Consider the following 27,481-nt stretch of genomic DNA (forward strand, 5'->3'; position numbering starts at 1 on the left):
GAGAATCAGATCCCAGGTGTCCAAATCCCCTAGACAGCATGGACAATCTCAGCCCACACATTTTACACTCAGCACTGTACAAAGCATACAGGAGTCAAGTCAGCTCCTGTCCTGAAGAGCGAGAACGCTAAGAATCAATCTATGGGTTCCTTGTGGCTTAGCCTGCGCTCGAGAGGAGCAGAGATACTACACCCAGCATGCCGAGGTGAGCCCAGGTGCCAATGTATGTGACTCCAAGGAGCGTAGTTCCCTTGCATGAAATGAGCTGATGCTTGTTAAAGTGAATGGGATACAGGCTTAAACTTCCTGGCAGTATAATGCTAAAGACAGATTCATTCTAGACCCCCAGGTCCAAACACTTTGGGGCAAATTCTCAACAAGCCCCTAAGTGATTTAGGCACCGACGCCCCCATTTTCAAAAGTGGCTCGGGCAATTACGTGCCTAAGTCCCATTGACTTTCAGCTAGGGGCAGATGGGTGCCTAGGTGCCCAACTCCTATTGAGTTTTATGAGAGTTAGGCACCTGGGCCCGTCAGAAAATCCCACTAAGTCCCCATGTGCATCATTAGGCACCTAAATACCTTTAAAAATTTGGCCCTGAGTGGCATAAATCATAGTGAAAGTCAGTGGGGTTTAAGCCCCCAATTGCCTAAGTCACTTTTGAAAATGGGACTTTGGCGTGTAAGGGTACGTCTACACTCCCAGTAGCATGTAGAGTGTAGACATTGCCCGCCCAGCGAGCAGGGATCTAAATAACAGTGTGGATAATGAGGCCTGGATTAGAATCGAGTAAGTGCCCTTACACACCTGAACCCCCAGGGTATGCATCCCACATGGCTCTTTGCACCCCCAAGCGGTGCCTCCCACATCTACACTGCTGCCTACCCACTGCTGGAGCCTTTCATGGTGGCATGTAGCTACATGTATAGTGCCTGCCCTCTACCCACTACTGAAAGTGTAGACATAATCTAGGGATACGTCTACCTGCCCAAAAAAGACCTGTGGTAGTGAGGCTGAGAGCCTGGGTCAACTGTCTCCAGCTTGTTGGGCTTGCGCTGCTAAAAACTGCAGTGGAGACTTCCCCACTTGGGCTGGAGCCTGGGCTCCGAAACCCAGCAAGGGGGATGGGTCTCAAACCCCAGGCTCCAGCCTGAGCCTGAATGTCTACCCTGCTACTTTTAGCCCCATAGCATGAGCCTTGCCAGCCTGAGTCCGTTGACCTGGGCTCTGAGACTCGCTGACGCGGGTCTTTTTTGGCAGGGGAGATGTACCCGAAGACACTTAGGTGCTTTCAAAAAATTGACCCTTTGACATTCAGGGATACTTGAACGTGGGTCTGAAAAGTGTCGCCTGGCTCTTGTTTCTATAATTAGCAGAACTACCCCTCCCTCCTCTGAACAAAACAATCCTACATTTTAGGGGTGTTTAGATGTTGGTGCAGGGAGTTTATTAACAGTACTATGGCACTTTATACCCAGTGTCTTTAGAGCTGAGCAAACAATCTGCTTTAAAATTTGAGCTTCATTCAGTGGATTTACCTTATTGCTCTACATGCAAATCACTGCTTCTTTGAATGTCTTTTTCAATTTTTATTTTCCTCTGGATTGAATGTGAGTATGGCAAGTTTGAGCAGCGTTGCTTATTTGTGATTGAGCTGTTTCTGCTCCCTGATTGGAGCAGGGCTTTGGAGCAGAGCCCAGAGCTGGAGCGCGGAGCAGCAGGTTTTTGCTTGGAGCTGGAGCGGAGCCGGAGCACAGCTCCAAAGCCCTGGATTGGATGCCTTGAACGCTTGCACATATGACTTTGAAATTTCTCTAAAGCATGGACTATTGGTGACAGATGCTGGAAGCAGGATATTGAACTGCATAGACCTCCCATTATACATGTAACTCTCTGACTTTGTGCTCCGGAGGCTCACCCTGAAATGCAGGGCTTGAATAACATTTCAGGAGGGGACACTGGAATCAGCTTCACCCTGACTGGTTTGATTTTCTCTGCAGCGTTAGTCTAATAGTCTCTACTGTCCCTGGCTTGGATTCAATTTCTCTCGCCACTCCTATGTTTTTAATGGCCTGAAGAGAAGGATTGGGCAGCCTGAGCTTGATTCATGTGAAGTAAATCAGTGTTAGTTCCTGAATTCTAAGGCGCATCGTGTTACCGTAACCTGCCCTAGTATTGTGCCAGTCTATATCTTCTAACTCCTGTTGAACAAAAGGAAACTAAGGCATTATAGGTACTCTGTGTGAGTAGCTTTATGTATGTATCTACACACACACACGTATTCCTAGAAAGCTGTAAATATAAAGACCAGTTCCCACACTCTTTGCATTGCTTTGACATTGCAATGGGGCCACAAAGGTGGCTTAACCAACCAGCTGAAGAGTCCTCTGGCCTGGGAGAACCCCAGCTGTTGGTGTAGAGGGAGTGTTGAGTCGGGCTGGTCAGAACTGTTGGCCTGGAATCACTTTTCTAGGGTATTGAAAACATCTGCTCCTCTAATTAGTACAGGGTGAACCATCTTATTTTCTTGCTCAAATGTCTCTAGTTTATTGTAATGAAACAGTTTGACACTTTGAACAAGAAAATAAGATAAGCACACCGTACGAATAAGAGAAGCAGTGTTTAATCGTTTTAGAACTCATATATAGTGTGCATGGCATGTCATATTATGCACTACCACGATTGACATAGCATCAAATAATATAAAAGTAATATTAAATAAATAAAACAAAAGACATTTCAAAGGGAGATTTTCATTTCAAAGCAAAATGTAGAACTTTTTTCTAAAGGAAATTTTTTTAAGATGAACATTTTTCAGAAGTTCTGTTGAGCTGGACCTGTCAACGTTGTTTGGTGCTGGGTCCAGAGCAGAATGCAAACAAACTTTGAGAGGTCAGAAACTGAAATGCCGAGTTTCGATCATCTCGAGTTTTGAGGGTGTGGCCAGGGGAAAGGCGGTGCGCTGGGGGCATGGTGAGGGGAAGAAGACGTGTTGAGGGTGTGGTCATGGAGAAAGGAGATGCACTGCAGGCATGGCTAGGGGTAAGGAGATGCATTGCGGGGTCGGGCCAGGGAGAAAGGAAGCGCATTGAGGGGCGCGGCCAAAGGAAAGAGCTGCTTCAAGTAACTCCAGATCAGGCAGCTTCGAAGGTGGCTTAGAACCCCATTTGCCCTCAAGCCCCACTTCCGCTGCATCTGCCAGAGCGCAGCTGCCACTGAGGATTGAGCCCGCTCGTTCGACAGCCGCTGGTGCATCCAGCACTCACTCAGAAACCAGTGTGTCTCGTCTCTTTCAAAAATCAGCGCTGTGTTCTGCTTGATTCTCTGATAGCTGGTTGTCAGTGCCTGCACCGTCTCTGCTCAGGAATTAAAGCAAGGCTGTGTTTGTTTTATTGCTTCCTAACAGCTTTACTCCTGGGGGAGACACAGAGAAAGCGACACTCTCTACGGTTTAGACGACCGTTGCTGCTGGAGCAAATACATAATCTACTGCCCTCCCGAGTCTGAGGCTAGACATGTCTAGACTCGGGTTCTCGGTTCTAGTGTAACCATTGTACAGACCAGTCCAAAGGGACTCCGCAGCCACCATCCAATAACATACCAGCAGTCCCCAGCAACCCTACAATCACGTACCGGTGTGCGTAGCTTTCCTCCTCAAAGAACGGATGGCGCAGTGATGAAGGCGGTAGCTTGATGTTCAGTTCCCTGTTCTGCTACAGACTCATTGGGTGACCTTGGGCGAGTCCTTTAGTCTCGCTCTGCCGCAGTTCCCCATCTACCCGCTGAGGATAACAGCACTGCTCTGCTCAGCAGGAATGCTGCGAGGATGAATATATTGAAGATTGTGCTCAGATACTATGGCAATGGGGGGCATAGAAGGACCTGAGATAGGGATATAGCAATGCTACAATAATGTCCCAAAGTCCACAGACCAGCACTCCTTAAGGGAACGTTATGCAAACACAATCCCAAGGAAATATCCAATGACAATGCTTCCTTTTTCAGAGAAAAAGAACTTTGCACAATTAGACATTTCCCCCCGCCCCCCCAAATCAATGTATTCAAATCTTTTATCCCAAGGAAGCCTTGAAAGGTTCAAACCCAAATCTGGTTTTGGCCTCTGAATGCCAACTAGCTCCCAGCCAGTTGTATGTCATCAGTATTCATTCTCCACTATGCTCATATAACCAGGGTCATTGCACCAGCCATGGGCTGGGGTCAAAGCCACAACCTTGACAGAAATCCAAATCCTCGATGTCCCAGACCCTTTCCACTGGCCCCTCCCGCAGCAAAATGCTTTCTGCTGCTTTACTCTCCATGGCAACCAGCACTAAACACCGAGTTTTCGACCTGCTTCTCTGCATTTCCTAATGAAAATAAAACAGCTGTCAGAAATAATCCTCAGCCGGGCATGGGAAAACTAATGATGCCGTATTTGGTGGGTGCAATGCAGCAGAACGGTTATGGTGTCAAAGGGGCAGCTTCCCCGCCTTTTCATGATCAAGAGTCTTAACCTCTGAGCTGCCAGCCCTGGGAAGCTCGCCCGCTAGCCCGACGCCTAGAACCAAGTACAATGCAGCCTCATTTTGCATAGAGTCTTTCACACAAGCTCTAGCCCCAAATCAGAGAGGGGCACACGAAGCAAACTTCAGTGCTATAGCTTTATTGTCAATAGCAGGTTGCCTGTAACTCCCATCCTGCAGCCTGCTGAGTAGAACTGGTTGGGAAATGGAATTTCTGTTTCATGGGAAACACCGACATTGCAAAATTTCTGTTTATTCCAAAACCAGAACAAAAAAAATCGTACTTCAACATGTATCAGGGAGCAGAAATTCTGAAAAATGTCAGCGGAAATATCAAACTGCTTTGTTTTGGTCGTATTGAATGATTTCATTTTGATAATGATGAAACATTATAATAAGACCATAAGAACATAATAATTTTATACTGGGTCAGACCAATGGTCCGTCTAGCCCAGTATCCTGTCTTCCAACTGTGGCCAATGCCAAATGTTTCAAAGAGAATGAACAGAACAGGTAATCATCAAGTGATCCATCCCCTGCCATCTAGTGCAAGCATCTGGTAGTCAGAGGCTTACATATTATATTATAATATAATATCAAAATATTCTTTAACCTTTTCTTTCCCGATTTTGGCTTGCATTCCTTCCCCTATTTTTATTAATATGTATGGAATAATATTTTATAAGTTAGATGTATTCAAGTCAGCAGGATCTGATGAAATTCACCCTACAATACTTAAGGAACTAGCTGAAGCAATCTCGGAACTGTTAGTGATGATCTATGAGAACTCATGGAGGATGGGCAAGGTCCCAGAGGAAGGGAGAAGGGTAAACACAGCATCTTTCTTTACAAGATGGAACAATGAAGGCCTGGGGAACAATAGACCAGTCAGCCTAATTTGGATACCTGGAAAGATACTGAAACAAATTCTTAAATGATCAGTTTGTAAATATGCAGAGGATAATAGGGTTATAAGGAATAGCCAACATGAATTTGTCAAGAACAATTCATGCAAAACCAACCTAATTTCCTTCTTTCACAGGGCTACTGTCCTAGCTTATGGGGCGGGCGGGCGGGGTGGGGGGGGAGCCGTAAATGTGATATATCTTTATTTTAGTAAGGCTTTTGCCAGACTCACATGACATTCTCATAAGCAAACTAAGGAAATGTGGTTTTGATTAAATTACTATAAGATGGGTGCAAAGCTGGTTGAAAGACTGCACTCAAAGAGTAGTTACCAATGGCTCACTGTCAGACTTGGGGCGAGGGGTGTATCTAATGAGGTCCAACAGGGGTCTGTCTTGGATCCAGTACTAGTCAATATTTTTATCAATGACTTGGATAATGGACTGGAGAGTACGCTTGTAAAATTTGTGGATGACACCAAGCTAGGAGGGATTGCTAGCACTTTGGAAGAAAGGACTAGAATTCAAAATGACCTTGGCAAATTGGAGTATTGGTCTGAAATCAACAAGATGAAATTCAGTAAAGACTAGTGCAAAGGACTACAAGATGAAATGCACAACTAAAAAATGGGGAATAACTGACTAGGCAGTAGTACTGCTGAAAAAGATCTGCGGGCTAGAGTGGATCACAAACTGAACATGAGTCAACAATAACAGAGAGACAAGGTGGATGAAGTAATATTTTTTATTGAGCCAACATCTGGTTGGTGAAGGAGACAATCAGTTGGTCCAATAAAACATATCACCTCACCCACCTCGTTTCTCTAATACCTTGGGACTAACATGGCTACAACTACACAGCAGGCAACGGTGTGATACAATTGTGAAAACCGCTAATATCACTCTGGAGTGTATTAACAAGAGTCTTGAATGTAAGACACGGGAGGTAATTGTCCCACTCTACTCAGCAATGATGAGGCCTCAGCTGGAGTACAGGATCCAGTTCTGGGTGCCAGACTTTAGGAAAGATGTGAACGGATGGGAGAGAGTCCAGAGAAAAGCAACAAAAATGATAAAGGGTTAACAAAACCTGACCTGTCAGGCAAGGTTAAAAAACCCTGGGCCTGATTTTACTGAGAAAAGGAGACTGACGGGGGAACCCGGTAACAGTCTTCAAATATGTTAAAGAGGACGGTGATCAATTGTTCTCAATGTCAGCTGAAGGTAAAACAAGAAGTAATGAGCTTAATCTGTAGCAAGAGAGATTTAGGTTAGATATTAGGAAAACTTGCTAACTCTAAGGGTAGTTAACCTCTGGAATAGGCTTCTAGGGGAGGTTGTGAAATCCCAGTCACTGGAAGTTTTTAAGAACAGGCTGAACAAACACCTGTCAGGGATGGTCTAGGTTTATTTGATCCTGCCTCCGAACAGGGAGCTGCATCAGATGACATCTCAAGGTTCCTTCCAGCCCTACGTGTCTATGATATATTATTAAATATAATCGATAAAATATTAAAATTAACAGTTTAATATAACATAAAAGTCCAAACAAAATGAAATTAAACGAGAAAGTCAAAATGGCTTATTTTAACACTTTGTCACTGAAAAATTTCATCAAAATCAGCATGTTCCCATGAATCATTTTGAGATTCACAGAACAGTATTTTCTAATGGAAAATTGTTCAGTCTCAAATGTTTCAACCTGCTCGACTCCTGAGTGGTCAGTAAAGCGGGCCAGAGAAGCTTTGATGGTACCATTTTCAGTCAGAATATGTGGTTACATAGCAACATTTCACAAAATCAAATTCATTTCCCCAGAATTTTATTTAAAATAAAATGACGAGGGAAAAATCCCCATGTTGAGATGTCCCAATTCAAGAATTTCAGAATTAAACGTTTTTAGTTTTCATTTTGAATTTGTGTGTTTTATATTATATTGCAAATTGTATTACAATACACAATATTTTGAAAGTCAAAGTCGAAACACTACGTCAAATCAAAACATTCTGAATAACGCACAATGACAGAGTCCTCTAAAGTCATTCCTTTGCAGAGAATATTGACAATTTCAATTTTCTCTTGGTTCAGAAAGAAGCACAATCTCAAAATCCCTCGTGAAACAGAACTATATGTGGTTCTAGGTGTCAGCTCTTCAGAATACTTAGTTGTTGTGCATCATCTCCATTAACTTCAAGCTTTCAATGTTTCTTTCCCATTGGCTTCAACAGAGCTTTGCCAATTTATACCAGATGAGACTATGACCCCAGGGGCCTCTGTCTATTGGCTCAGTCCATGGGCCCAGATAAAAACTCTAGCACTGGCCACCCCTGAATCTTAAAAATAAGGGGTTGCTATGAAGAGGATGGTGATCACTCCGAAGATCTTGACTCCCAGCTCAGTGCTCCATTTCCAGTCCTCTCAAAGAGACCCATAAGCGCACGCTGCTTTGAGCCCCATTCCATCTAGCTCTTCTCCTTTCCAGACTAACCAACCCTAATGTTTTGCCTGTTAAGGCCATATTTACACTAAGGAAAAAACCCTGTAATTCTCCAGGTGCAGTTCAATCACTGCTGGCTCCCCCTCCCCTGCAGCACACCTCGGTGATGGACAATCTTAGGCCTTTGATAGAATCTTTCTGCCATGTTATGCTACAGAAAAATAAAATAAAAACCAACGCCTCCAGCTAGGCTAATGAAACCATTAGAAGTTAGGTCGCAGCCTCGCCGGATAAATAAACATAACACCAGCAGCAGCAAAAGCAATTTCCATTCTTTCTGCAAAGAGCTGAGGCTTCTTGATTGAAACCTCCTTATCTTTTAGTCTCGCCAGGGGCTTTTCCTGCACAAGCCGGCGCCAGAGATAAATGCAACTCAGCCGTGGAAAACTTTTCCCTGTGGTCTCACTGGCCCTTAAAGAAGAATGGGCCTTCCCTGGCTTATTAAAACTTCAACAAGTTTTTCCTCCAGCTGGTTTAATTATACACCATGCTCAGCCAGCAAAGAGAGCAGACGCCAGAACTGAGAAGCAAAGCTGGAGAGCTGCTCAGACACTGCAGTTCCCAGAGACACCAGTGGTAGTCACAGAGGACCTCCCCGGGTTTCACCGATAGATGTTAGGGGCCAGGTCCTCAGCTGGATAATCTGCCAGAGGTCTATCAACTGAGTGCTTTCAGCACCCCCTTCCCTTGATTTCAGACCAGCAGTGCTACATTACACCAGCTGAGGATCTTGCCCCGAGCAGCTACAGATTAACACCCGGAGGGCTGGTCACCCAAGGATTTTTGAGGGGTGTTTTTTTGTGGGATTCCCAAAGGTTTCTGTTGCTGGGCTGCGATTCAGGAGGGCTGAGTTCAATTCCCAGTTCTGCCATGGCTGCCCAGTGTGATTCTGGATGAGTCATTTCACCCTTCTGGGCCTCGGTTTCCCAGCTCTCAAACCGAGATAATAGCACTTCCCTTCCTCACACAGGTGAGGCCAGATCTGTTCATGTTTGGGAGATGTGCAGATACCCTGATGATGAGAACCACACGAGTGCCCAGACAGACAGAGCCAATATGAAGAGCTGCTTTTTGCCTCTGGCCTCCCTCTCTCTCCAAGCCCCTCTTTGTGGAGAATCAAAATCCCGGATTCTGGAGCCAAATTTGGTGCGCCATCCAGTCCTTTCCTTCAGCCAGGGCAGGACTGTTCCTTGCAGTATGGTCTCTAGTACTTTGCACAGTCCAGGTTGACATGACTGGGGCACTGGCCATTTTTATCACTTTTCCTTGGGAGACTATTCCCAAGCCTACCAGACCTTGCTATTAGGACATTTCTCCTGATAGCCAATCTGCATTCCTACTGAAGAGACTGGGAACTTGCTTGCGGGGCGGGGGGGGGAGAGCGGGGGGCGGGGGCAGGGGGGTTAACTGATCTTTGGGGGAAGTAGTTATTTGTTTGTTTTCATCCTTATTTTCCAAATTACACCCCCAGTGAACGACCGTGTACCATAGCGGCGTGGTGGAGGAAAGAGGAGCCTTGAGGCAAATACAGTAAACCAGCAAGAGACGTCAAAATGAGCTAAAAGAATGGGTTGGTGTAACACAACCAGTTGAATTTGGTGCAGCTACACAAGTTTATGCCAGCTGAACATCTGGCTCGTGTTGTTTGGGACAACAACTGAAAAGCTTACTTTAATGTTGCGCTGAGGGTCTAAGCAGCAATGAAGCATTTACTCGATGCATTTAGCCTTTCTTTCCCCTACTCACGGAATATGTCGCCAACACTGAATATTGGAATCTGCGGGGAATTTTCCCTGAATATAAGTTGAGTAGCTACTGTAGGGTTTGGCTCTGCGATGTGGGGCTGTGATGGTGTATGATTGAAATATGGCCATATCCATTAGAGATACTGCCACTGTTATGCAATTGCAACAAATCTTTCAGCAAGCCCATATCATGACAGGTGTCACTGGAAAAGTTATGATTTGTTACATAAGATTCTCCTGATTGAATCCATGTATCATCACTGTATCTGAAGTTATGGATATTGGCTATATATCTGAGTCTCAGATGTGGTTGTTCCTGGGGTAACACCCACAAGATGGTTTACATCCCGTCTAGCCAGCCCATTGTGAATGGACTATTCAAGCTGGATGGCCCATTAAGAACACTTCTCTCTAACAACGGGCCACAGAAGAAACTCATTGCACCCCGATAGTTCTTCTTACAGATGCTCCAAGGGGCCAATGTCTACCTCCTGTGAGTCATCAAGCCACGTAAGGGCATGTGATATGTTCATGTGACCCTGGACTCAAACTTGTGCCAATAACTTTCCACAGACTGGTCTGTGAGCTTTGTTTGAAACAGAAAATGTCTAGGCACACGGCAAAGGCTATAAAAGACCCGTGGAATGACTCCATTTTGCCGCCTCTTTCCTGCCCTGATTCTCTGGACTGTGGATTTACAACTAAAAAGAGCAGATTAAACTATGGACTGGGGATCTTCCAATCTTTCGGAAGTTACCAGAGAAACTTTACAAGCTAGCAGTCTATACCATCACTGCTATCAGCCTCATATAACAACATTGCAATTATATGATCTATTAACCATTTTAACTCTCTTCTTCTTTTCTTTTATTAATAAACCTTTAGATTTTAGTTACTAAAGGATTGGCAGCAGTGTGACTATTGGGTGAGATCTGAGTTACAGATTGACCTGGCTATGTGGCTGACCTCCTGAGATTAGAAGAACCCTATATTTGATTAAATTGGTTTTCAGTAACCACTTATCATAAAGTCCAGTGTCTGGGTGGTGAAATAAGGGTTAAGGAGACAGTATTTTTGACTTCTTGTTAACCAGTGTGATGAGACAGAAGTTTACTTTTGTTACTGGCTTGGTATAATCTAATGCTAGATTACCTCAGCAGTTTGTCCTGAATCTGGCATTCTCAGCTGTGACCCACAGATCCATGGTGACAAGGGATATCACAAGAATTAATTTCTGTTTGTACAAAACACTCTGAAATTCTCAGATGAAGAGGAGTGTACAAGTGCAAAATACTGGTTTGGAGTCAAAATCCCGACAGAGGTCACTAGATTTTTAAAAGCAGCATTTACTTGTAACTGCTCCTGTTCTTAATCAACATGCACAGCAGGTCATGTTTTTATTTAACTCCACGTGTTAACTGTGCAAATAGCTTCCCACACACAGAGGCAGCAAAAACCTGACCAGTGCTGTAAGACAAGTAGTTCCCTTGGACCAACTGCCTCCTTTGGTGAGTATGGAAGAATACGGAAGACAGATGAGCGGTAGTTAGGTTAGCCCAGTAAGTCGTTCTCTCTGGCAGTACAATATAGTGCCGAGACACTGTTGGATGCCAACAAATATTCAATGTATTTCTTTCAGAAATGAAACAATTGCTACAAAACATGCATTATGCAAACACATTAGCTACCAAAACAAAGACATGCATAATTAGAAAAGAGAAAAGGGAAAACTCATTTGAAGAGAGAGAAGCAATTTAACAAGCTACATCTTTTCCCTTGTATAATTTAGGATCACAAAGAACTCGGCTTGGAGGAGCTGGATGGCTGAGAGGATGGGAAAGGGGCTGTGTGGCCTTTCAGCTCTAGGTTTCTGGTTCACATACAAGACCATTTGTTTGACTGCTAAACGGCTGTCTGATTGTGCTGTCCTTATATGCTCTGGTTCTTTGCTGTTTGTGTGAGTGGGTGTATATTTGAGAAGTGGCCTCAGATGACTATCCGTCTTTGCAGACAAACAAGCAGATTTCCTAGTCATTATTTGGTATCCTCCTGTTTAAAAAGTTTGTCATCCAATCAGGGCTCAGAAAAAAATCCCATGTGATTCATGTGGCCAGTCACACATTACGTAGCCAAATTAGCAGTGCATGGTTGGTCTATCTAGCCTCATACACACCCCTCTATCTGTCTGTGGATTCCTCTAGCATTTACCATCTGGGTATCTAAAGCCATCTTCTTCTTTCAGACACGTCACACGTCGATAGGGTGACCAGATGTCCCAATTTTATAGGGACAGTCCCAATCTTTGGGTCTTTTTCTTATATAGGCTCCTATTACCCTTACCCCTTGTCCCGATTTTTCACATTTGCTGTCTGGTCACCCAACTCGTCGATATCTAGATTCTTCATCCATCTAACTGCTACACCATCGAGGATAGCCAGGTGATGCAGTCCACCCTCCAGTCTTCTGATTGTGCGTTCCTCTACCACATGTCTGACCGTCTGTGGTACACTGAAGCCTGGGCTAAGCCAAATTTCTGTGTTGTGGCAGCTACTCACATGTCTACTGCCTTCTTGCGATGTCCCCCATGCATAGCGTAAAGCGGAACAAAAGTAGGCAAAATGCAGAACACAGGCTTGATGATTCACAAACAGAAAAGATTTTTTTAAGAAGGGCTAGATTGGTAATGAATAATCCAGGGCTGGTCTACACTGAAAACTTACATCGGCATTGCCATGTCCGTCAGCAGTGTGAAATAGCCACAGGCCTGAGAGACGTAGCTATCCTGACCTAACGCCTCAGTGTAGAAAGCGCTAAATTGATGGAAGAATTCTTCCCTCGACCCAGCTACCACCTCTTGGGCAGGTGGATTAACTACAGCCATCCTGAAATGAGCTCTGATCTCATCACTGAGGACCGGGGGGAGGGAGGGCTAGACTCTCAATCCAGATCTGTTGTTTGATTCCTTCTGCAATGGGCCAAACTGAAACCCAACATTCAAACAGCACCAAAATCCAGAGCCTGAGACATATTTGGTGGTTTGGCTGCATCTGGTCTCCCTCTCCATCCCCCAGCAGAAGGAGGGGAGGGCAGCAGCTACCAAGCAAAAGGAGATAAGCGAGGTCCTCCCTAGGAGGAAATGCAGCCTGCTCACTGCGAAGAGCAGGGAGCATAACCACCACGCCGCGTGCAGGCTTGCACAGGGCCCTGTTACTGCTGCCTGTTATTTTCTGTGGATCCAATGGCCGCTGGCTACCAGGAGCTAACAGTAGCTGCTTTCTCCTCCATCCCTGCTCCTCACAGTGCCTTTCCCCATTGCGGGATGCCAGGTGGCCCAGCACAGGGAATAATAATAAGTAATGTACCTTCTACATAGAAAAATGCTTCATGAGAGAAGCCAGCTAGGCTAGCAAACTAAAGACAGGGCAGAGAGCGGAGAAGGCCTGATGTCTTTCAAGCCTGCAGTAGCAGGAAGATGCAGTGGATGGTCTCTTCCACCTCAGTGATTCTATATAAGTTACGTATACAGGATTCACCTCTGACACCAAACAGCGCCCACCTCTGGGGTGCCACACAGCAGCTTACAGCTAATGTTGCAGTGAGCTGATTAGGACAGGAAGTGAAGAAGAATCCCATATCCAGGTGAAAGTGCAGGGAGGGGTTTTACTGAAGTAGAATGTACCCACGTTAAAAGTTGGTCCGGATGACAGTGCTAACACCTGACCCGTGCGAAAAACAAAACAAAACAAAAAAGCCCCATGGGATCACTAGTGTGTGTGGGGTCAGGTTCTTGTTTTGTGATTCATCAGAAACCATCCAGTTTATTACTCTGTCTAGGGGGTACATCTATATGCGATCCCAGGGTCTGAGGGCAGCTTGAGCAGACAAAACCAAAATAGATTTAATCACACCCAGAGATTGCAGCATAGACATGCCTTTAGTTGGGGCCTGATCCTGAGGTGCTGATCAAATGCAACTCCCTTTGACATTATTGGGCCTACTCCTGATTTATGCCAGTGAGCCAGGAGAATCAGGCCCATTCACTTCAATGGGGTTGCTGTCTTTGTGCAAGTCATTATTTACTTCCGGGGTTTAATTGTGCTAGATGCTAGTTATGGCTACCCCCGCACGACGTGTCTTCCTTTCAGCTCAAGGCAATAAATATTCTTCAGGCTGCTGTTTCCAGGCCAGACTTTATTTATCATGCACGTGCTTTTATAACTCCAGACACTAGGGCCTCTCATTTTATCTCTGCTGTAGAGGTTTGGCATCAGCTTGTTGACCACGGGCTTGTTACTGTCAAGGAATAGTATTTTTAAACCTTTAACCAGTACGGAAAGCGGTAAGTTAATTGAATCAGGCTTTAAATAACTCACTTGTCTAAAGAATATTTCTTAATTTGGGTCTCCTGGCTGAAGGATCTGTAATATCTATTGCCAGGCACGAGATAAAGGCAATCGACTTGGTTAAAGCTTTTTCCAGGAGACGGAGAGAGAGTAAGGGAGAGCGAGTGAGAGGAATGGTGCTGGGCAAGAGAAAAGTGCATGCAACAGCCAAGTTGGGTGGGGGAAGCCCAGGACTGAAATAGCAGGGGAGCGGCAGGTCAGGATTTAGGACATCAGTCTATTTTGGTGGGAGGTAGCCAATCAGACAGCAGAGATGGGATCATCCTCCACAGCAACCTGCCACTGGCTCAGGAGAGGACACCGGGGACAAGCGGAAACAGCTCAAATCCCAAATATCTCACGAAGCTCCGTCCTGGGCAGACCCGACTTGCTATTGATATACCTGACAAGTCTGTCTCTTTTACACCTTGGCAACAGTTGTCATGGCAACAAAGTGGTATTGAATTGAATTGTGTGTGGGTGTGGGTGGGTGGGTGTGACAGCTCATGTGCTGATGGATGTGTCAGAGAGAGAGGATCCAGGAGCGCGTTTGTGTGTGGGGCTGTTTTTGAGTGTGTAAATGTAAACGGATGTGTGTGCGGGGATGTGTCTCTGCTGAAAGGTGTGGGTGTGTGTGCATTGGGGGGTATATGAGGGAGATGATGTCTATGCCTCTGTGTGTGTGTGTGAGTCTACACTGTGTGGGAGTGGGCGTCTGTAGTATTGGTCTAGGTGTGGACGAATGTGAGTCTCTGTTGGTGCCGGTGTGTGGTGGGGGAGGAGGGCTGTGTGAGTCTGTGTGCGTGTCAGTATGTGTTGGGGTGCAGGTCTGAGTGTGACACTGGAGGTGTGTCATAGAGATGCCATGGAGCCCTTTGCAGGCTTGGCAGCACTCATTCAAGGGGAAGTTTCTCCCTCGTAGGCGTAATGAGCTCAAAGCAGCTTGAGGATCAGGACTGTGCTCTTTAAGGAAAGGAGCAGGGGGAGCCCATGCCTACATGACAGGAGCCGGGCCAGCTCTGCTCGGAGCTGGCAGGAGGTGGCCTTCAGTTAGGGGTGTGAGGAGAAAGGCAAATCTGTGGAGCTGCTGCCATCTGCAGGGGCCTGGCAGCGTGTTCTGCCGGCGTGCGTATTTCTGCCTGTGTAGCTGGAGTGCATTGGTCTCACCGGTGCCGGTGGAGCAAACGGTCCTCCCCTACTTCTCCCCACCCTTTGGCAGGCTTCCCGAGGCGGCAGCAGGCTCAAGGCCTGACGCATCCATCCGCACAGATTGATAATCACGATGGATGGTGTTTTCTTTCTTCGCCCCAGTCTGGAGAGGATCGTCACATAAAAATGGAGGGGAACAGACTAAATCTTGGTTACGCTTCCCACCAGCCAGTGTGGCGAGGGGACCTTGTGTCATGGTCAGACCTTGTGTCAGAGGAGACCTTGTGTCAGAGCACGGAGGGATTCGAAGAGCCTCTTAGTGGCAGCCACAGTCAGGTAGATCTAGAGCAGAGGCAGAATCTCCCCTCGCTATCTGCTGGGCCCTGCAGCACCCCGGCAGGTGGATATTTCCCCAGACTAGTGCCTAGAGTTGGGCGGTACCCTAGGAAGGGTGAAGAATAGCAACTGAGACCCAAAACGCAGAGAAACAGCACAACAGACAGGTGCAAGGACAGGCAGAACCCCCCAGAGAAACAGCCCCCCCAACACACAGAGAAATACACACATCTAGGCAGGCACATGGAGGGACACATGCTCACAGAGATGCTCACTAGCACAGTTGCACTCGGACACCCACATGCACTGATGCACCAACTCTTGGACAGACACTAATCTCAGCCACAGCCTCCAGCCATTAAAAACCAAAGAGCCACTTCACAGAGGAATGGTTCCAGGAGTCTGTCTGTTTTACACCAGTGTGAGAACAGCAGCATGGCCTAGCGACGTTGACTGTAGTAAATATTCAACCATACAAGAGCAGATCTCTCTATGCCATCTACCTGGACCCCACTATAATGCTGAGTACCTCCTTAATGCATTTATCCTTACCACACTCCTGTGAGGCAGGGCACTGCTGTTATCCCTGGTGTACAGATGGGGAAACTGAGTCACTGAGAGACTAAGTGACTCACCCAATGTCACGCAGAAAGTCTATGGCTGAACAGGGAATTGAAGCCAAGTCTTTCAAGTCCCAGGCTCGTGCCCTAACCATTGGGCCATCCAGCTCCCTGGATAGAAAAGAATAAAGAGAAACTGAGTCAACCCGCTCAGGGGCCCAGTTTCCTGTTTCTCAGCCAGGAACTTTTGGAGTCACTGGCTTCATCCAAGTGCCTCTCTCACCCCAGTTCTCCCTGAGACAGTTTTGAATCTGCTCTGGCAGTTCCCCCTTGCCGCCTCCCTCTGCTGCGCTTACAGATCAATCATTCCTGTGATGCAGTACCAGCAGCCTTTCTGAAATGCAGGTGAATTATAGCTGCTGACAGTCTCGCTAGAAAGGCCCCAGTTCTGATTACTCCGGGGTTGGAACTTGCTCTCACTTCCCAGGAGCCACGCCAACTCTCCCACAGCCTTCGATACGCTGCTTGACGTGAGAGAGCCTCAGTACCTGCACCAGCTTGGAAGCTGAATTCACAGGTCTGTGCAGTCCCCAGACATGGTGGCTTCCTTTTAACTTTTCTCTGCGTGAATTTCAAACTCAGGGACTAATGCAATAGTCTGCAGACTCAGGAGCATTATGAGTCGATGCTGTGCAAGCTTCCCTTGCATTATCTTGCCTGTGCACCAATCACGCCACCCGGCTGTTATTCCAGGCAGTATTAGTGTCTTGATACTGTGGTGATGGGTGCTTCATAATTGCCAGAGATGGACAGAACTGGATTCCTGCAAAGCACCTGAGCTGCCCTGCTGTACCAGCCCTGAGCTCCCCTCAGACCTCTTCTGCCCAACCCACTTTACTGCCAGGCTGCAGCTCAACAAGGGAGCTGATTCAGAGCCAGATCCAAACTGTAGCAAACCCGGCTCCTCTTTGAAATGCTCCTGATCCAGAACCATGGAATCCATATGCCGTCAAATTTGAGGAACATTTTGGGTCAGACCTGAATTGGGATCCAAACATCCCAGTGTTAGCCCAACCCAAATAAATGCCCCTATCTATTTATTAATTATTATTGGTTCATTCAGCAGCTGTTCCTTGCTGGGCTCCCGGCAGAGATGGACATTACTTCACTGAGCTATTTGGCAGCATGCTCGTATGGCCTGAGCACAGTGAGGGTGAAATCCTGGCCCGGTTGGAGTCAGTGGGTGTTTTGCCATCGAATTCCATGGGGTCAGGTGTTCACCCTCAGTTTCCTGGATTCTGTTCCCAGCTCTGCCACAGACTCATTGTGTGACAAGGGAGCATCGTTCACTTCTCCCACTTCTCACTTGCCCCATAAGCAAAAAGGGGATCATAATATCGCCTACCCAATGGGGGAAGAGAGAGGGGTCTGAAGACAGGACAAGAAGTAATGGGCTTCAATTGCAGCAAGGGAGATTTAGGTTAGACATTAGGAAAAGCTTCCTGACTGTCAGGGTAGGTAAGTACTGGAACAAATCACCTAAGGTGGTTGTGGAATCTCTGTCATTGGAGGTTTTGAAGAACAGGTTAGACAAACACCTGTCAGGGATGGTTTAGATCAGTGGTTCTCAACCTGCAGCCCAAGGGCCACTTGCAGCCCAATCAGCCCAGAACTGCAGCCCGTGTGAAATCCTCAGGGCCGTACAGGTAGTACCGGATGTGGCCCACAATGGTAAATATGTTTAAATAATACTTAGCCCTGCCTCAGTGCAGGGGACAGGAATAGATGGCCTCTCGGGGTCCCTTTAATTCCTACAGTTCTGATTTCTATGATTATGATTTTGTAGTTAATGCACTAGCTTGGGACTCAGGAAATCTGACTTCATTTCCTTGCTTTGCCGCTCAATCCCATGTGACCTTCGGCAAGTCACTTAGGCCAAGCTTTTCAAAAGTGGCTAGTGATTTTGGGAGCCCAGCTGAACTCCCACCCTCTGACTTCAGGCCACTTGGTCTCAAGTTGGGTAGCTGAGATCACTAATCACTTTTGAAAAGCTTAGTCTCAACCTCTCTGCCTCAGCTTCCCCATCTGTAAAATGGGGATAATAGCAGCTACTGCCTCCACCCTTGCCTATTTAGGCCTGGTCTACTCTACAGAGCTAGGTCGATGCAAGGCAGCTTATGTGGACCTAACTATGTAAGTGTCCACACTAAAATTTTGCTCCCACCAATGTAACTCACCCACTACACCGACTTAATAACTCCACCTCCACAAGAGGGGTAGAGTCAATGCCGATGTCGTGAGATTGAAGCGGTGTCAATGTAGACACTGTGTTGCTTACATCAACTGTTGCTGTCTCTCAGAAGCCATCCCACAATGGCCCCAGGGCGACAGTTCAATCGGTGCAAGAGCTCCTGGTGAGGATGTGCACAGCCAGCCCAAGGAGCAAAGGGTGGACATGCACAAACGATGCCCGCTGACATAAGTTAGGTCGACTTGATTTTGTAGGGTAGACATGCCCTTAGTGTGGTTGCTCTCCGGGGCTGACCTCTTTCTTATTCTTTGGGGGTCCCTCACTTAGGGTCTGGAGGGCAAGTGTAATACAAGGAGTCATACGCATAACAACGTTTGCAAAGCACCTCGCGGGTGGGGCGTGCTGGAGAAGTATGATTATTTTATTTCCCAGCCTTATATCCTCTACCTCTTTACTTTCATTTACATTGCCTGATGTCTCCATTGTTTATCACGCATGTTTGCTGCTCGTGCCCTAGCCTGGGGTTCTCTCCCCCTGACTGGAAGGAGGACGAGGAGGAGACAGCTGTAGAGAAAATCTCCAGGCAGCTCCTCACAAGCCACCAGCAGAAGTGGAAGGAGTCCCCTATGGAGCGCTGTAGCTGTGGCCTTCAATTACCTGCAGCTGGGCAGCTAACACTAGTGGCCTAAGCGGCTTGAATATCGATGAGGGAGGATTTCAGAGTGTGTTTTATTATGGCTACTAAAAGTAAATGTGCCATTTTCCTCTCTGGGCAGCAGAACATAAAAACACGCTGAACAATAGCACTTTCCCTTTCATTTTCTATCCGGGATGGTGGGGATGAATTATTCACAAGGGGTGGGGAGGGGCGGGGTGGGACAAGACAGGACCCTGTTTCATATTCCACCTGCAGCTGCCACCCTTCCATTAACATGAAATGAGCCCGGCGCTGCTGGGACCCCGTGGCCCTTTAAGAGCAGAGCTGGGAGGGGATCTCCCTTCAGGTTGGACGCGAGATGTTTTGTGTCTGCGACTGAGGTCCTTAGGCTGTTTGTCAGGATGGGCTCAATGGAGCACCAGCATCATGGCCATTCATCCTCAAAGCTCCCACCTCAGCCTGGGTGGAGGTATCCGCTGGTGACATGAGCTCTGGGTGAGTATCAGAGCCAGGATGCACCTGGGTCTGGTGTGCAAATTTCCTCCTCTACTTCAGAGACTTACATGGACCCTGTTACCAAAGTATCTGAGCACCACACAGTCTGGATCATACTTATCTTCCCCATACCGCCGTGTGTTAGGGCAGTGCTGTTATCACAGAGGGGACAAGTGTCTCAGCCGGGGTCACACTGCAAGTCTGTAGCAAAGCAGAGACTTGAACCAAGGTCTTCCAATGCCTAGACTTAGTACTCTAACTGCTGAGCTATCCTTCTTTTTGATCAATCTTCCCTGACTGTGCTGCTCTGATGCCTGAGACTACCTGGCCGGCTGGTATAAATTATAATGTTAAAAATCCAAGCAGAAAGAAATTAACCAAACATTTCAAGCTGCCTTTATCCTGCATGAGGAACCAAAAGTGGCATAAATCTAATTATTTGTTTTCCTTTGCAGATCACCTCCAAGACTAAAGAGACTCCAATTTACACCCAAAGCTAAAAACAAAAGGCCACAAACAAAACCCAAGGCTGTGTTTGAAGAGAAGGGTGGCAATGCCTGGTGCAATAGCAAAAGTCTGAATTATCCACGGCACTCTCTCTCTACAACTTGATGCCTTTAAGAAAACAGAAAAGAAGCAAGGTAGCTTTGAAACAAAGCTGTTTGACAGGCAGAGAAGCAGAGGTCTCAAGAAAATTTTGCATATCTAATTGGTCTCAGTTCAGAGTCCAGCCATCCAGCCATCAAAAGCCTCCAGTTTTGCTTTTTAATGAGAGATTTTCATACATTAACACTTCATTAAGTCCGTAGCCAAGTAATTTTTAGGCCAATTTAAAATGCATATGCCAAGCGGCCTTGACTCTCGCCTGACTTCTTAAGATAATAGTTGACACAGCCCCGTGTAGCCTGCTCTCGCTGTCTGCTTCACCTCAGTGATTGACCTGGAAGAGCAGGGGAGGGGCAGAAAGCTGCAGCAACTGGGAGATTAAACAACTTTGCCAGAGTCAAACGGATTGAACCAGGACCAAAGCTTCCATGCAGAAGAAGACAAAGCCAGCCAAGAGGAGGATAAACCGTTCCCAGGGCATTTGCACCCACAAAAAATCACTACACTCTCTGTTCCTGGAATGGGGATAAGAAGGAAAAGGAAGGATGAGAGCAGAAGGAGATGAGTGAAATGAACATTGCAGCCGATGCTACCCACCCCGTACCGAGGGAGCGGCGCGTAGAACCATGTCTCTACATAGATCACTCACTTAAATAAATGTTGGTTTCAGAGTAGCAGCCGTGTTAATCTGTATTCACAAAAAGAAAAGGAGTACTTGTGGCACCTTAGAGACTAACCAATTTATTTGAGCATAAGCTTTCGTGAGCTACAGCTCACTTCATCGGATCCGATGAAGCTCAGTGGTTTGAGCACTGGCCTACTAGACCCAGGGCTGTGAGTTCAATCCTTGAGGGGGCCATTTAGGGATCTGGGGCAAAAAATGGGGATTGGTCCTGCTTTGAGCAGGGGGTTGGACTAGATGACCTCCTGAGGTCCCTTCCAACCCTGGGATTCTATGACACAGGGAAAGACTCTAGTAGTTTTTTCTCTAGGCAGTAGAGAGTGGAGCCCAGTGAGATATGGAGCAGCTACTAGAGGACAGCAAGCTCCAGCAGTGAGTCCTGCTAAAAGGCAGGGCCCAGCCCTCCAGGGAAGAAATCCTGTGTGGTGGTCAGCTATGGAGGAGCTTCAGGAGCATCCTTAGACCATGAGATTGCCCTGAAGGGAGAGGGCAGCAGGGGTGAAAAAGTTCCTGAAGTGGGCCTAAGACAAAGCTGAGCCAAAGGCAGGTGTCTGTGGGAGAAGGGTGGAGTTGAGAATCCAGCCTAGGGGAAAGGCCTGTAGGGAAGAAGCCTTGAGGGTCAGTGGCTAGGTAGGAGCTAGGCCTCCAGGGGAAAACCCCAGGGAGGTAGCACTTCACAACAGAATGGGAAAGAACTTTGCAGAGCCCAGAAGGGTGGCTAGGATTGGGTGCTAAGGATTGGGCCCAGGAGGGATGGAAGAGTTTCTTCCTTTGCATTTAGTTTAGCATCTGGGTACCCTGCAAGGCATGGGACTATGTAATCTAGCTAGAGGGCTGAGTCACAAGAAGAAGCCGACCACTGCTGGGCTGGAGCACCTGTCAGTGCGGGAGTGCCAAAGGAGGAGAGACTGCAGTGCCATGCCCTGCCAGGAGGAGGGTGTGCTGGCTGGTGAATTGCTCCTCCACCAGGTATTTGGACCTGAGTTTTGGTTCTGCCAAAGATGAAGATAACTGAAATATTTGTAAAATCAGATCAGGATTCAGACTTCAGACACCTCCCAAAGTTATGGCTGTTCAGGGCTACAGGCTGGGGCTTGCCTGCTTTCAGAGGGGACTTGACACTAGTTTTTTAGGTTTGGGTTCTATCTAGCTTTAGCAAAACATGGGATCTAGGCTGCTGCTTAGGGGTGGGGTATTTAACTGCCCCTTCCCCCAAAGTCCTGAAAGTAGGACAAAAATCCCCTTCAAAGCAGAGTACAAGGGAGCTACATTGACTGACACCAGCTGAGGAGCTGGCTCAGGGTCCTTAGAGCTCAGGTGTCTGGCTAGTTGTAGAAATACTTGGTTTTTAAACTAAATTTCCCTGGAAACAAAATATTGTAAGGGGCGGAGGGGGAATTGCAAACAATTTTAACTCAACCCCAGACTTAAAAAGACCCAGGCTGAAACCTTGGACCCCATTGATGGTCTAGGGTAAAACTCCCACTGACTTCAGAGGGACCAGGACTTTGCCCAAGTACCAGAACGGCCCAGGGAACTCATAAGATATTATGCAAATGAATCTCAGACGTGTAATGAGGATGGGAGCTGTTCTGTCTCTTTAGGCGTATCCACCACTCGCGTGACCACCGAGCCAGCCAGAAGCTTTGAATGGACACATTAAATCAGACCCAGCCTGCCCGGGGTCGGCTCCCTCACCAGAGGCAGAAATAGATCTAGTGGCCGGGAGAAGCTGCCGGGGGCCTGAACTGCAGCCCCAGATGAGGCACTCGACTGTCATGAGCGCAGTTCGCCCTGTCACTTTGTCACTGTAAATAGCTTTCTGCACGCTCTCAAATGAGGCCAGCGACATGTGGTGTGGAACAATACACACGCCAGAGCTTTGCTTTCCAGTGTCCTTAGGCCTAGTGAAGCCATATATTAAAAAAGGAAGGTAGGAACTGCCATACTGCATCAGACCAATGGTCCATCTAGTCTACTATCCTATCTCTATTATTCCCCAGTCCCATCTTCAGAGGAAGATACAAGAAACCCTGAAGTAGATAATTATTGTATAACTTGACAGAAGCAATTTCTTCTTGACCCCTATCAGTTGTGGGTTAGTTTGTGCCCAGAAGCAGAAGGACTTAGTTAAAAGATGGCAAACCACTATTAAGGATTCTGGGGCAGCGACTGTCTCTCGCTGTGTGTATGTACAGCACCTAGCACAATGGGGCCCCAATCTCAGTTTCAGGCCTCAAGGTGCTACTGTAATAGACAGAAGAGGTTGCACTGAGGGCAAACACTTCAAATGTAGCAAAACATGGGTTGGTCTTGGGCTCTTCTTTTGTTCCCCAAAAGGGGGGTGAATGGAGAACACCCATATAGAGACTTGATTCTAAGACTGACTGCGGAAGGGGGCAGAATTTGATGACATCTCAGCTCTATAAAATGAAATGGATACAAAAATGTATAGAGAATTTTGAGTGGTCTCCCCCCCCCCCCGCCCCCTCCCCAACCTGTCCAACATCTTCCTGGTTAGAAATGTAATTTAGGTGATAGATGATTCCTACTCAATCCCTGTAACATCCTCATGAAAATTTTAAACAGTGCAGATTAGTTTATTATAAATAGCTGGTTAGGCACCTTATTCGCTGCAGGGAGACAAAGAACAGGGGGGGCTTGTCTGATTGGAAACAAAACTTTGAACCTTTAGGGGGTTTTCTTTTATGTGTTGTGTTCGTGCAGCGAGCTCAACCGTTCACAAAGTGAGGGGCATGTCTTTTCTTATTCTAGCACCTCACACTCTACTGTATTTATCCTCACACACTCCTGGGAGGTGGGGCGGTGCTATTATCCCTGTTCTATACATGGGGAACCGAGGCACCGAGAGGCTTGGGGTAGAGTTGTGCGGCAGTCGCTAGGTGTGACTGCAGCGCGTGTGGAGGGACCCAAGTTAGCTTTAATCTCGCTAGCTCAGGTACCAGAGCAGTAAAGCTCCAGAAGCATGAGCTTGCTGCCCATGTAAGTACCCAGGGTTCCAGGCAGACTTGTATGACTTGGGCTGCAGCCTGTGTTGCTCAGAGTCCCAGGAACCTACGGGGGTGGAGGGTCTGAGACTGAGTGGAGCCAGGGTTCCAGCCCTATTGCTTTGCAGTGTAGACGCGGCCCCATTGGACTCTTACTTTGGGAGACTGCCAAAAGTATCCTATGAGCTGACTTTCTTTTTCCTTTGGACAGTCAAGTTTGGTGGACAATCAAGCTTTCCCACAAAGGACTAGAGTGGCCACATTTGGGGAGGGCTGGAATATGAGTGGTTGGACTTGGGACCACATAATGCAGCATAGGTGCTGGAGACCCAGCTTTCAACAATTCCTAACCTGGGGTTACAAATGAGTGTAGACGCTCAAGCCCTAGGTTAACAAACCCAGGGTTTGCTAACTCGAGTTCTAACCCTGGGCTCACATTGCAGTGTGGACAGACCCTTAGTGACCTGCCCAAGGTTAAACACGCAGACTGTGGCTGAGCAGGGATCTGATCCTGCATCTTCTCAGTGTCAGGCAAGTGCCCTAATCACTGGGTCATCCTTCCACTTAAGGGACAGACTCTCTAGTGGCTCCCTCTCCTGCCATTCATGGCCATGTGACTCTCCTTCCCTCTATGTGAATCTGCAAACCCACTTCTCCTGCCATTCACGATTCTTTCAGCACTTGCTCCCATTCAAGATATATATATATATATATTTGGAAAGCATTTCAGGCATTGTATGGAAGCTTCGAGGATCTGAAGTGGTCAGATCTTTAAAGTCAGCGCCTCCAGCCCCCATCTTCCCCTAGCACCACCATGTGGGTGTGTTTGCCCAGAAGTCTCCGAAGGAAGAGCTGCACCATGTGGGAATCACACTCTCCAACAGCACTTCCCTGTCTGGGTTTTCCAGGAAGGTCTTCCATTCACATTGTTACCCAGCCTTCCACTGCTCTGTTTGTGGTCCATGGAGACTAGGCTGCTTGCTGGCTAACCTTTAATCCCATCCTGCCCGCTGATGGAAAGCTATTATAGATGGGATACAATACATAGATCCCTCTCCAATCCATACCTGCTGCTTGGGCCGGGCCAGGCCAGGCCAGGCCCCCTAAAGGAGCGTCTGTGCAGCCCTCTCTCCTTATCACCTCGGAGCTGTGCTGGCTATGGCTCCAGCCAGCTGGGAGCCCCTTTCATCTCTCCCACACTGCGGCTTTCACTCTCCCTTCATGCTCGTAAGGAGGCTCTGAGCTTTCAGTAACACCTTTACACCCTTCATGGCACAGTGTTTCCAAACTTCTGCCGTTTGCTGCCTTGGCCCCAGCCCACCCACCACGTGCCTTTGGAGAGTAAACTTTTTCCTATAGCATCTATTTTAGGAAGGATCGGGGACAGGAGGTGCAGTGCGTGCTGCTCCCTCCCATCTGTTCCTCTCCAGCCTGCTGCCAGCACCGATAACCGTCATGTTGCTAAGTGTCCCTCGGCTATGGCTGTCCCCCAACCCAGCCATCAGGCACCGTGCGCTCATGCCAGCTAAGTGTGTGCGCAGTGCTGGGCATGGGCGGGGGGATGAGCATCGTGTCTCTCACCTTAGCTACTTCTCCTTCCCGCTCTACGGCCTCTCCAGCGCAGCCCAAATGCTGTTGGCCTGTGTCTCTGCACAGACAGTCAAAATCTCCCCATGGGTTTGCACCAACCTACCCAGCATCCTCTTCTCCCGCCTCACTTCTCCAGCCTCCGCTGCCTTTCTGCCCCTTCGTGCCACGCAGGCGCAAGAGCCGGCTCCTGCACTTCAGACTGCCCTCCCCTGTGCTGCTCTGCTCCGTCAGCTCTCTCCAACTCAGAACCATAGGGTTGGAAGGGACCACAGAGGTCATCTCGTCTAACCCCCTGCCAAGATGCAGGATCTTGGCCGGAAGCATCTCTGTTCTCCCCGTCTATGCCCCTTCCTTCCTTTCTAGAGCATGGAGAGTTGTTTCTCCAAGAAGGCCGGTCTTGTGGCTAAGGCACTGGACTGGGACTTCAGAGCAGTTAGTTCAATTCCTGACTCCACCGTGGAATCGCTACGTAACTGTGGGCAAGAACTAGAGAGGCAGAATGGCCTTGTGGTTAAGGCAGTGCACTGCACCAGGAGATCAGAGTACAATTCCTGCTTCTGGTCACCGATTTACTATGGGATCTTGGGCAAGTTGCTTTTCTCTCGCTCTGCCTCGCTTTCCCCATCTGTACAATGGGAATTCCTCCTTTCTCCCATCCATTGCCCATTTTGTCTACTTAGATTGCAAGCTCTTCGGGGACTTTCTTCTGTGTGCACATGCGTGCAGTGGTGCTGGAACAATTTTTTATAGTGGGGGTGCTGAAGGTGGAAACCATGTTTCTGGATTGTTATTACTACTTCAAGCCATGGGGTGTGGCAGCACCCCTAGTTCCAGCACCTATTTGTGCGTACAGCACCATGGGGCCCTGCTCTCAAGTGGGGCACCCCTGCTAATACTAATATCAAATCAAGTCGTAATAGCGTGACAGTCTAAATACCCAGCAAACCAAATGGCTGAGGGCCAGTTATAGAGTCTAGCCCCCAGAGGGCAAATGTGGCCATCCCTGACCTTAGGCTCATGGCATTCGCCCTATTGCTACGCTGTTGATATTTAAGCAGCTTCTGCTTGCCTCCCTCAGCCATGCACCAAAAACTGAGCCAATGGGTCTGGTTCATAATGCAGAAATCTCCACCTCATTCTGGAGAAAGAGAAACAGGTCAGTGGCTTGGCTACACCTACAGGGTCCCTCTGCAATGGGTGGGACTGGGCAAGCTTTGTTGCTGTTGTACGCTGTTTCCGCTGAAGACTGCCCGGAGCTCAGAAATGCTGCCTGCCCGTTCAATGCCATGTCTCTCTACTATGGGCGGGGTCCTCTGGGCAGCAATAGCATGATCTCGGTGTTGCCAAATCCCATGATTTGTCTCATGAGTCTCATGATGGTTAGTGTTTTTGTTACAGCCCCAGCTGCAGAGGCCAAGTAATCAGGTAAGAATCTCGGCTTTCGGGTTTTTTTTTTTTAAAGTTTCTAGCCCTTTGGTTGTGGAGAAAAGTTGATCAATGTGAGCTGGGTGTCCCCTGAAGACACAAACCAGAAGACCAATACAAAGAACCCTAATTTATTATTTTCCTTAAATCTTATGATTTTTTACCCCAATCTTATGAATGTGGGGTTGGCAGTACTGTGATCTATGTCTTGCATCTCTTCATTCAGTGTTTCTAGCTGCTCCCGTTGCTGGGTACAGGAACGCTTAATTTTTAATGTTGAGGAACAAAACTAGAATTTTAGGTTTTAAATTAAAAAGTAGAGATGGGACCAAGACACAAACGTCGGAGCTGGCTTTTGAACCCGACCCAGTTAGAGGTAGTCAGGGAATTTTCAGACAAACACGTGTTTTCATTGGAAAATGCTGATTTATCAGAACAAGAAAGAGCCTGTTCTGACAAATTTCCTCCCTCGAGTTGAAAAGTGCGAGCCATTTTGATGTTGTCAACACACCTGATTTCACCATTTGTGAAACAAAAGTTTCACACTATTGGTTTGAAACCACATTTTTGTTTCAAAACATTTCAAAATTATTGAAATTAAACCTCTTAATTGACCTGATCCAAATTCCACCCCCACCCCCAGATTGTTGGTTTGTGAAAATTGTCGAG

General features: G+C 47.3%; 1 long non-coding RNA gene across 1 annotated transcript in view; it reads left to right on the forward strand.

Moving 5' to 3' along the window:
- Positions 1-20,059, forward strand: part of LOC141974579 (uncharacterized) — a 55,004-nt gene extending 34,945 nt beyond the window's left edge. Inside the window, exon 4 of the long non-coding RNA XR_012635777.1 lies at positions 19,957-20,059. This is a non-coding gene — a long non-coding RNA (uncharacterized LOC141974579). The remainder of the gene's footprint in view (positions 1-19,956) is intronic.
- Positions 20,060-27,481: the final 7,422 nt, after the last annotated feature.

This window comes from Natator depressus, chromosome 19 (genome assembly GCF_965152275.1).
Source record: "Natator depressus isolate rNatDep1 chromosome 19, rNatDep2.hap1, whole genome shotgun sequence".
NCBI classification, from domain to species: domain Eukaryota; kingdom Metazoa; phylum Chordata; order Testudines; family Cheloniidae; genus Natator; species Natator depressus.